Genomic DNA, 10,600 nt, shown 5'->3' with positions numbered 1-10,600 from the left:
AATGCATCTTCGAAGGGCATCGTTAATTCAATGAAGCACGCTATCCGTGCGCCCTCGGAGTACAGGACAATATCGGGTCTCAAGGCCGTGACCGCAATGCACTGCGGCATCTGCAGCTGTTTTCCCACGTCCGCTACCAACTTCCAGTCTCGCACGTCACCCCACTTAAAACACGTACCGCCGCGTCCACTCGCGTGGCATGCAACGCTCTCCCCCTCCCGCACAAAAGAAATTACCTTATTTCTCCCGCAACACGGGAGTGGATTGACTTCAACCCGCTTGTTCTCCAACAAGCATGCCAAGGATTTTAGCACTTCATTATGCCTCCAAGTATATCTTCCCTGAGATAAACTAACCTTACATGCAGACAAAATATGCCTCAAAGAGGCTATACCACCACACAAGCTGCAAGTCGGCTCCGTACCTACCCAGCGATTAAGATTCTGTGGAGTAGGGAGAACATCGTAGGTGGCTCCGATGAGAAACTTAATACGACCGGCGTCCATCGCCCACAGATCACGCCAGCTGATCTTCCGTTTCTCCACATGCTCCCAAGCCAAACATCGCCCTTGCACACCATGTGGCGTCGCAGTTACCCGCCTCGCCTCCTCTTCCTGTTCGCGGATAAAACCAATCACCATCTTTCCCCTCTCCGGCAACTTAGCTTTACTCCGCAACTTCATTCGATCGCCGGCACCAAGCCCCGCCCTACCTACCTGCACCTGACCGACCACATCTCTGTGCTCAAGCGCTGTCTGTGCATGCGCAACAGCTTCCCGTGGATCCCACTTACATCCTGTTTTTAAACTTACAGGAATCGATCTCACCACTGGGTCTCTTGTGCTTGACAATGTTAATTCCAAGCCAACCTTGGCACACTTGAATTCTTCCACAAGACTAGTCAGCGGTAATTCCAAGACCCTCTCCTAATAGCTTTGTTCATAAGCCTTTCCAGTCTTTCAACCCCTGACATAGAAACCTCGTATATAGTTAGCGGCCATCTAATACGAGGCAACAAACCAAACTGCAGGCACCAAACCTTCAGCTTCCCTGGTAAAAAAGATTAATCAATCCTATTAATTGCCTGCACTACATTCTCCCTTAATCTTTTAACCTGCTCCCTGTCGCTGAGTGAGGAATCATACCATCGACCCAAGCTTTTAATTGGCCTTTCAGCCACTGACGGAACCTTTTCTCCATCGATCTGGAAATTCTCCTGCGATAACTTTCCTTTAGCTATTGACAAGCTCCTACACTTTGCTAGGTTTAATTTTCAGTCCGGCCAACTTTTGATTTCCATTGAACTTCATTAATAAGCGACGAGTACATGGGACAGTAGTAGTAAGCACAGTCATATCGTCCATATACGCTCTGATTGGCGGAAGGCGAGAACCATCCTTTCAGCCTCATATCCCCAACCACTCATCTCGACGCCCTTATTATCACCTCCATAGCCATGGTAAAAGCCAGAGGCGAGATTGTGCATCCGGCCATTATGCCAATCCCCAACCCGCTGCCAAGTTGCGGTGTATTGTTTGGTACAAAAATAAAACTGGATGTCTTCAAAATACAGCTTAACCAGTCTCGTAATACACTCTGGGACTTTAAAAAAAAAACAAATGCCCTCCACAACAAAACATGCAGCACTGAACCAAAGGCGTTCGCCAAGTCCAAAAAAATCACGTGGAGGTCTTCACCTTCCATCTTGGCCTCCTTTATCTGGTGCCAGATCATACAAAAATGCTCTAAACAGCCTGAAAAACCCGCAATTCCTGCTTTCTGCACAGATGTGTCAATTAAGTTGCTGGCCAACAAATATGCAGGCAATCTCTGCGCCACAACACTAAAAAATATTTTCCCTTCAACATTAAGAAGGCACATTGGCCTGAATTGCCCTATTTCTACCTCATCTTTCTCGTTGTGGGTATAAACACCCCTCCTGCTCGCCGCCATTCTTTTGGAATGATACCTTTTTTCCATACGACCACCATCTGCTTCCACAAAAACTTTAAAACATCCGGGCACCTTTATAAACCCATTAAGGAACCCCATTGGGTCCTGGTGCAGATTCTGCCCTCGCACGCCGCACCACCTCTTGTACTTCTTTCAACCTTGGAGGACACATGTCCGTTTGTGCCACGATCTCCCCTAATGGAGGAATATCTGCAGGTACTTTAAAAACCCTCTCACTTTCACCATCGGTGTGCATTTCCAGCAGACAGCTCTCCAACTCCCTCCTTTGAACATTTAAACAACCAGACTTCTCTTGCTCAAGCAAGGACTTCACAAATTTCAATGGGTCCTTAAAAATTGCCACCATAGCTTGCTCCTTCTTCTTCCTCCTCAATCTAAGCTTTTCCGCTCTCCTCAACACTACCAATCTACGTTTCAATTCTTCCTGCAAAATATTAATGCCACTTCTACCTTCCTCATCTGCTCGTTTCCAAAGCTTTTTTAAGTCTCTTCTTTCCTGAATCAACCTCTCAATTTCCATCTGCCGTCTTGACCTTAACATGCTCTGCTCACCCTTACGCTTCTTCTCGAACACCTCAAACCTCTTCTTCCCATAGTCGTATATAATCTCACCCAGTTGGTTTATCTTAGACTCAGCCGTACCCTTCAGGCCATTTAAAATCCCTCTCAAGTCATTGTTTTTAGAGGTCCACTCCTTACAGTCAGTGGCGCCTGGCCATCTCACCTTAGGTTTTTGTTCTCATCTTGGTATCATCTGCCCCGCATCCTCTCCATGATCGATGCTGCCTTGTGCATCCATCTTTGGTCTTGTCTCCTCTAAGACAGAGGTATTGATGTCCTGTGGTCTTTGGTGTGCAACCTGCCCCTGGACTTCACCTGACTTATCTGGACCACTCCGTAGGTCGTGGCGATCAATGCGGGGCCCCTGCCTCGTCCCCCTAAACACTTCTTCTTGCCTTGATGAATTCTTAGGCCTCTCACTGAAGTCACCTTCCTCCAGCCACAAATACACACCTGCAGCACCGATCCACCCCTACTTGGCGTGGTTGTGTTCATGCTTTCCCCCCCGTCAAGTTCACGTCAAGGTCTAAAGCCGTTATATCCGCCGATGAGTCGTCTTCCACCCCTGCTCTCACTGACTCTTGGGGTATTGAAAACATTTGTATGTCTGTAGCTTAAACAGGGCGCACCTCCTGCTACACAAAAGCACAAGATGCTGCTGACACAGGTTGCTAGCCCATGTCAGCCCCTAGTGGGGTCTGTTCCCTCCTGCCAGCAGTCTCTCCTTGCTGTCACACGATCTTTCCCATGCCACCAGCTGCCCTGCTCACAGCAGTCACTAGTCACCTAGAACCAACATGCAATAATACACAGGGAAAGATGTTCAACCCCTTGTGCCAAAATCAAGGGGGGCTGGACACAAACCAACCACGCCACCAGTACTCCATCCCTCCCAAAACCCCACATACCCCTCACGCCCCACCAAACAGTTCCCTCCACTTTATATTAAAAAAAAAAAAAAAAAAAAAAAAAAAAGAAAATTGTGCAATTTTGTGCAACTGATTTGTTCCATGACTGCTGCAGAAAGCCCGCTGCGCAAGAAGCAGGAATGTACCGAAACTGCGCCCCCAACTCAGACACTAACCAGACACTGGCTGGTAGCGAAAAAACAAGAAAATAAATAAGGTTAATGTGCATAGCTCACTCTAGCCTGTAGGGAACGTACCAGATAAGTAAGTAACAAATTCGAAGCAAACACGAGCTGAGCACGCACTGATCATACAGAGAGAAAGCCAATGAGAAATGCCACCATATGCTTAGCATGAGAGGGGGGTGCACTAGTGCAGTGGCACAGTGGCGCAGTGGTGCAGTGGCACAGTGGGGATTGGACCAGGTCCTGTTTTCCAGTGGATCTGGGGTTTGAGTCCTGCTTGGGGTGCCTTACGATGGACTGGTGTCCTGTTCTGAGTGTGTCCCCTTATGCCCTCAGTTGCTGGGTTAGGCTCTGGCTCCCTGCAACCCTGTATGAGGCAAGCGGTTAAGACTATTTGTGTGTGTGTGTGCGCGCGTGCGTGCACTTAGCATGCGCCTCTAGACGTATGTAAGGAGTGTGCTTTGGATGCTCGGGGAGACTCCCTTGAGTCCAGCACAGGGGACGAGGGACTCTCTCTCCAGCTGGGGAGAGACAAAGTAAGATACTCTCTCCTATCTTGGGTCCGTTGTTTGAGTCATGTCGAATTTCTTCCGCAAGACACATCCGCGTTTCTGTATTGCCATGACGATGCAAAGTCGCTCGCGGTTCAATTAACACTCTGTTATCCATTTCTAGTTCATATGCCCGCATGATATAATTCCTTTCTTCTTAAGTACACATCCGTTTGCCACAGTGTCATAAGGCAGGCGACACCTTGTTGTTGGAACAACACTTGGGAGTTTTTAGTGTGTTCTGGCTTCACAGTTAAACTGAAAGGCATTACTGAAAAATGTAAGAACCAAGCGTTACTGTGGTGTTCCTCTTCATTTACACTTCCTTTAGCCATTCTGCTAAGTTTAGCCCCAGTGGCCTAATGGATAAGGCACTGGCTTTCTAAGCCAGGGATTGTGGGTTCGAGTCCCATCTGGGGTGGAAAGGATGTGTTGGTAGTAGTCTCCTTAGTGTCTGGTGGGGGGGGTAAAAAAAGAAAACCAGTGAACCAAAAAGGTTATGGAGTAGATATGTTGATATGGATGTGGTTGTTAGGAGGATCAGCCCCTTTAAGGTTGAATCCATGCTTCTCTCATGGAAAAAGGTTGTGTTGCCCCCCTCATTCAGGTGAGGGGAGAAAATTTGCTCCAGGTGGAGGAGTTTAAGCATCTTGGGATCTTATTCACAAGTGAGGTGGGAGCGGTTGCTGTATTGGACTGTGGTGGTGAACGGGGGAGGTGAGCCGTAAGGCAAAGCTTTCTATTTGCCGGTCTTCTACGTCCCTCCAAACAGTTTGTCCCTGTTTTAGAAGTCTGCCGGGACGCAACTAAAGGTTCAAATTTCTTTGTGTTTTGTTTTCCCTATCAACGTTTCTCCATTGCGTTAAACGGACAGCATATATTTTCTGGACGTCTTAACTCTTATATCACTTTAGAACATATTAAGCACTTGAAAATATTGACTACTTGAACATATTTTCACACCACACTTGAACAAACAATTTCTCACACCAAACGTTCACACGACATGGTTGCATATGGTCCCCCTCGTTGTCATCTTGTAACAGGAGATTATTCCGGTACCACACTGCTATGGTGTTTACAGGTGAGTCGATGCCTTCAACCTTAAATGCCCAAATCTTTCCATTCTGAGTTTCCTGTCTTCCCCAGTGATATATGCGGAACTCAATCCCATTTGTACCACCTACTTTGGGCCGGGATCAGAACGAAAGAGGCTGCAGCGGGGCACTTTGTCAGGAACAAATCCGACATAATGATTCTCTCTTCCTCAAGTTTGTTTGCCGGAAACTCATGCGACTCTTGTCGATACTCTACGGTTTCTTTGGCAAAGAAGCGTGCTGTGCAGTGCAACCGTGTGGGCTGTGTCAAGTTGGGAGGCACCCTTACCTCACCGCAGCGCGTCATCATCCAGCAGCCAAGCGGTGTACTGCGATAACACCTGCAGAGACAACAGTCCCAATACTGGAGATGCGATGTTGCCACCTTCTTCGGTCACGGTGACAGTTGCCCCGAGCTTCGCAAGCAGGTCGCGGCCCAGCAGCTTCACCGGACAGCGGTTACTAAGGAGAACCGAACGGTTAGTCACAGCAATGTCTTCTGTCACTCCCACGCGCAGTGGGTCTGTTTTTTTGAGGCTTTGTGTTATTCCTGATGCTCCCATGAGGCAGATCCGGTTTCCATTTGCAGGAACCCCGGCATCTCCTGTCTTCTAAGAGTGGATCTCGTCACCCCTGTGTCCACCAGGAAGGGAAACACACTAAAAAAAGTGGTTAATGTCATCTTGACTGCCTTAACTGTTTGCCTTGTAAAGCCCACGGAGACACTTGGTAGCATCGCGGTGAGTGCTGCTGCCTCTTGACCGAGGCCTCCTCCCAGTGGGACATGCCCGGAACACCTCCCCAGGAGGCATCCGGAACAGGTGCCCGAGCCACCTCAACTGGCTCATCTCGATGCGGAGGAGCAGCGGCTCTACTCCGAGCTCCTCCCGGGTGACAGAGCTCCTCATCCTATCCCTAAGGGTGCGCCCAGCCACTCCGCGGAGGAAACTCATTTCTGCCACTTGTATGCGCGATCTCATTCTTTCGGTCATCATCCAAAGTTCATGACCATAGGTGAGGGTAGGAACGTAGATCGACCGGCAAATTGAGAGCTTCGCCTTACGACTCAGCTCCTTCTTCACCACAACAGACTGGTACAATGACCGCATTACTGCGGACGCCTTTGAGACCTCGCTGGACAATGTGGCTGGGAAGACTGTAGGGTCGCTGTGCTATCTGGAACCTTATAAGCAAATACTGTTGCATTAGTATTGCTTTATATATATATATATATATATATATGTAGAGTATACGTATGGCTACAGCAAAGCCCTTCAGTCATCTGCCTCACTTTAGAACTATTTTTCTGTTAATTTTTCTGTTTGTGAGCCTGAACTTAAACGTGACATATAACTTCCAATTTTTAGCACTCTTGATAAAGATGAACAAAAAAAGACTTAAATAATATTTTTAAAAAGTCTCATTCAGAATTTTAAATGACTTCATTAAACTTGTGCCAGTATTGTAAAATGTATTAGTATAGCTGTGTATCCTTGGCAGGATCTTTGGCGTTTCTCTTCATTTTACTATGGTTTTGATTCTCATTGAATGATCTTATATCTCAAAGGAAAGCCAAACGAGATGAGACTGTAGCCAATTTCAGGAAAACAGAGAATCTTGTACCAGAGGATCTTCTAAGGCGAGCATTCAACATTATCCCAGTAACAACAGAAACTAAGTTGCAGAAATACAGTGTGGGTACGTACTTTTTTTTTCTCTTTTTAAGAGCTTCACATCAGTTAAGTACATTCACTGGACCAGCACAGATAACGATTGGTTTAGGGGATGAGGGTAAGAATTTTAAGTCATTCTAAATACAAAGGATGATGAGGTGATGTTGATCAGAAGAAATGCAGAACCGTGGTTTTACATATGATTCAGTTGATGGTTCCCACTGTCACTGTACTTCACATTCCTTACTGGCCAAACAGAACCACTCACAGAAACATTTTTTCTTTTTTCTGGTCTTCCACCAATTTGCCAAACCCAACTCTGTTTACCAACCCAAGGCAGACTGTCACAGCTCTAGACACAAGAGAAGTCGGGCTTTACCGGAATGATCCGCAAGCCTCTGACCATTGATTTGAGTGTCTCCATTGTTCAGGAGAACTTTCGTCAAGATGAGCACATCACCAGAGGCCTTCCTTTTCTTGAGGTCCCACTTCACGGCGTCACATGCCCTCGTGTGTTAGTCACTGGCTCTTAGGCATCGGAGACCGCCATTTGTCCAACTTCTTGATCAACATGGAGACAGGAGGAATGATCGGAATTGACTTTGGTCATGCCTTCGGAACCGCCATGCAGGTAGGTGTCTTTCATTGCTCCATTGCCAGTCTCTGGAGTCTTTTTTTCTGACCCCAGCCATTGTGTTATGGATTTCGGTCAACATACCACTGGAGTGGTCATGTTGTTCTCCTTTAAGATTTAGGAATTAGACCCTTCTGTCCAAATGCCTTTGCCATACAAGGCTGCAAAACTACATTTTTCTTGTTCTCTCTGATTATCAGAAGGCTGTGAATCTTGCAGTGCAACATCTGGAAGAACAGATAAACTCGTTTCTTCTGCGTGCAGAATGTTGCGTAAGGGTCTCTTAAAGAAGTGGGCCGTCCGCATTGTTGACGCAGAAGTCTCACAGAGGGACCTGGTTCACGAGCCAGCATTATTAGCACTCAATCATAGAACCACGTTGAAGTTTTGGAAGATTAACTTGACAGTTACTGTCTTTAATTGCTACAGAGTTTAGAAAGGGCTTCTGATTGTTCTTTCCCAACTTGCAGGCCAAGTTCTGGGACAGAATAAATGAACCCCTCCAGCTGAGGTGTACACCATCACGCGTGAAAAACCTGGGCCATTCCCAGAAACCATCCTAGTTATTAACAAATGATATACGATCGGAGCGGCACCACGTCTCTAACCACCTGTTAAGAGACACCAATCTACTGTACACCATGTCCCCCATGAAGAGTCTAGGTAAAGGACCAGACACTATTAGATTACGACATTTCCTTCTGGCCTTGTTACACATAGAAATAAATCGGCTCTTTAACACCTCAGACTGCTGATGACGAATATCATTACCACCAACATGCACCATCATAGTCGACACGGCATTATCGGCCAGAGAACTGACACGAGCCTTCACGTCGGACACACGTGTGCGTGAGAAACACTTTACCTTTACATTTACATTTCGATTCCCAGGCCCCCGGACCTTAACATTTCCGACAGCCGAATATCCCAAAATGAGCACATTATTATTATTATTATTATTATTATTATTATTATTATTAGGTGAACTGCTTAGAGCCGAAAATCTATTTTGGGTTTGGACGGGAGAACCCAAACCAGGAACCCGTAGCTTCGGCTTCGCTTTATTCGACTTCTTACTCTGAACCGTGACCCAGTCGCCGTGAGAGCGCTCCGGGGTACCCGGCTTCTCATTAGCTGTACTGGGGCCTGTAAGGGTCGACGCCGAGTTCGACACTACGGAGGCATCGGGACACACCGAGTCCAACCAACTCTCCGTTTCTCGTATAGAAATCAAATTCTTAATGCGCTCTTCTAAATCGCGGACTTTCCGCACCAAGTCATTATTTGTTACGCATTTCAAGCAAATGAACTGTTTCTAAAATGTCAGCAGGTGCAACCAAACAAAACATGTTACATAACACACAGGTGTGCCGTCAGACAATACATTCAGAATAGAACTTGCGTTGAACAGGGATTCCATTCTTTCCAAAGACGCCGTCTCAGCAACTGGTGTGTGACTCCACGCTCTGCCTGGCTCTGGACGCTTTGCCTGGCTCTGGACGCTCTGCTCTGTGTTCGTTGACCACAAAGAAACAACACAGCGGTTTCCAGTTACCTGCGGTTAACTGTGGTCCAAAAAACGCTAAGTGGAAAATTCCAGAAATAGACAGTTAATAAGTTGTCTGTTCTCGGAAGCTAAGCAAGATCAGGCCTGGTTAGTACTTGGATGGAAGACCGCCTGGGAATACCGGGTGTTGTAAGTTGTTTTTTTTTTTTTTTCTTCTTTTAAAAAAAAAAAAAAAACATTTCACAGTTTCAAAACCCCTTGCCCCATACGGGGTTGCAGGGAACCAGAGCCTACCCGATAACACAGGGAGCAAGGCCAGAGGGGAAGGGGACGCACCCAGGACAGGACGTCATTCTGTCACCAGGCACTCCAAGCGGGACTTGAACCCCAGACCCACCGCAGAACAGGTCCCGGCCTAACCCACTGCGCCACCACATAGTAAATCAATAGTAAAATTATATTTTAAAAAAAAAAAAAAGTTCACAACACCTGGTATTCCCAGGCGGTCTCCCACCCAAGTACATAACAGGCCCCACCTTATTTAGCTTTCGAGACGGGACGTAGTCAGGGCGGTAGAGCTGCAAACGAGTAGGTGTGCCACCGATGCCTTACTTGTTGCTGCTACCCGTGAAAGGCTCACGCAAAGAACGCTCGAGCATGCGACGCCTGCTTGGGCTTTGGCCGCACAAAGCGGAGCGCACTTTTGCCTCTCTCTTGTGAAATGCTCACGAGAGTCCAACGAAAAGCAGTCATGACTTTCAGTATACGCGATCGATGTCACACATTAAAATCACGCACCAAACGGGACAAAAAGAGACTCAAGAGAAGAATAAACTGTTCTGAATAAACACCTGGAGTCACAAAAGTGTTAAACACGGGGGAGAATTAAAATCCAGTGCAATCCTGCTACAGAAATGAAACATTGAAGAGTGACTGTTCCCAGAGAATAATTGCGCTTCCAGGTGGCAGCCCTCACTGGAGCCTGAAAAAGTGAGGGGTAAGAGAGAGCGGTTCCTCGGGTGCGAAACAAAACAGAGGGGAAAATAAAATAAATAAGTTAATCAACAATAAAATTCTAATTTAAAAAAATAACAAAACTCCTCACTGCTGTTGAGTTAGAGAGTGTACAGCTGCTCCTTACACATCAGAACTTACATTATTACTCAAAGGTGACACTACTGCATACATACTTCCGACTTTACAGAGTCTCAGATGAACACTGAACATTACGCCTGGACAGGGACTTCAACCCTGGACTCTCAGATTAAAAGTCTGATGCTCTACCAACTGAGCTACCCAGGCCCTTAGTATAAGTGGGCGCTTGGCGTGGTGGAAGGGCTCGTGTGATCTAGGGAACTCCAGACCTACATCGTCAGGAACACTATGCTCCTCGTAGGGTTTCCCAAGGCGAACAGGTCTGGAGTGAAGATCCAGACTAACACGATCCAAAAACCTCCATGGAAAAGGTAAACACGAGATCGTTTACCCTGCCCGGAATAGCGTCACC

General features: G+C 46.9%; 2 non-coding genes across 2 annotated transcripts; one reads left to right on the top strand and one right to left on the bottom strand.

The window, feature by feature from the left end:
• Positions 1-4,527: 4,527 nt before the first annotated feature.
• Positions 4,528-4,600, top strand: trnar-ucu (transfer RNA arginine (anticodon UCU)). Its single transcript has one exon. It is a non-coding gene; the product is annotated as a tRNA-Arg (tRNA).
• A 5,722-nt stretch (positions 4,601-10,322) lies between these two features.
• Positions 10,323-10,395, bottom strand: trnak-uuu (transfer RNA lysine (anticodon UUU)). Its single transcript has one exon. It is a non-coding gene; the product is annotated as a tRNA-Lys (tRNA).
• Positions 10,396-10,600: the final 205 nt, after the last annotated feature.

The sequence above is a fragment of the Scleropages formosus genome, chromosome 5 (genome assembly GCF_900964775.1).
Source record: "Scleropages formosus chromosome 5, fSclFor1.1, whole genome shotgun sequence".
In the NCBI taxonomy this organism is placed as follows: Eukaryota; Metazoa; Chordata; class Actinopteri; order Osteoglossiformes; family Osteoglossidae; genus Scleropages; species Scleropages formosus.
The sequence above is the reverse complement of the archived record's forward strand: the minus strand, read 5'-3'. Positions and strand labels throughout refer to the sequence as shown.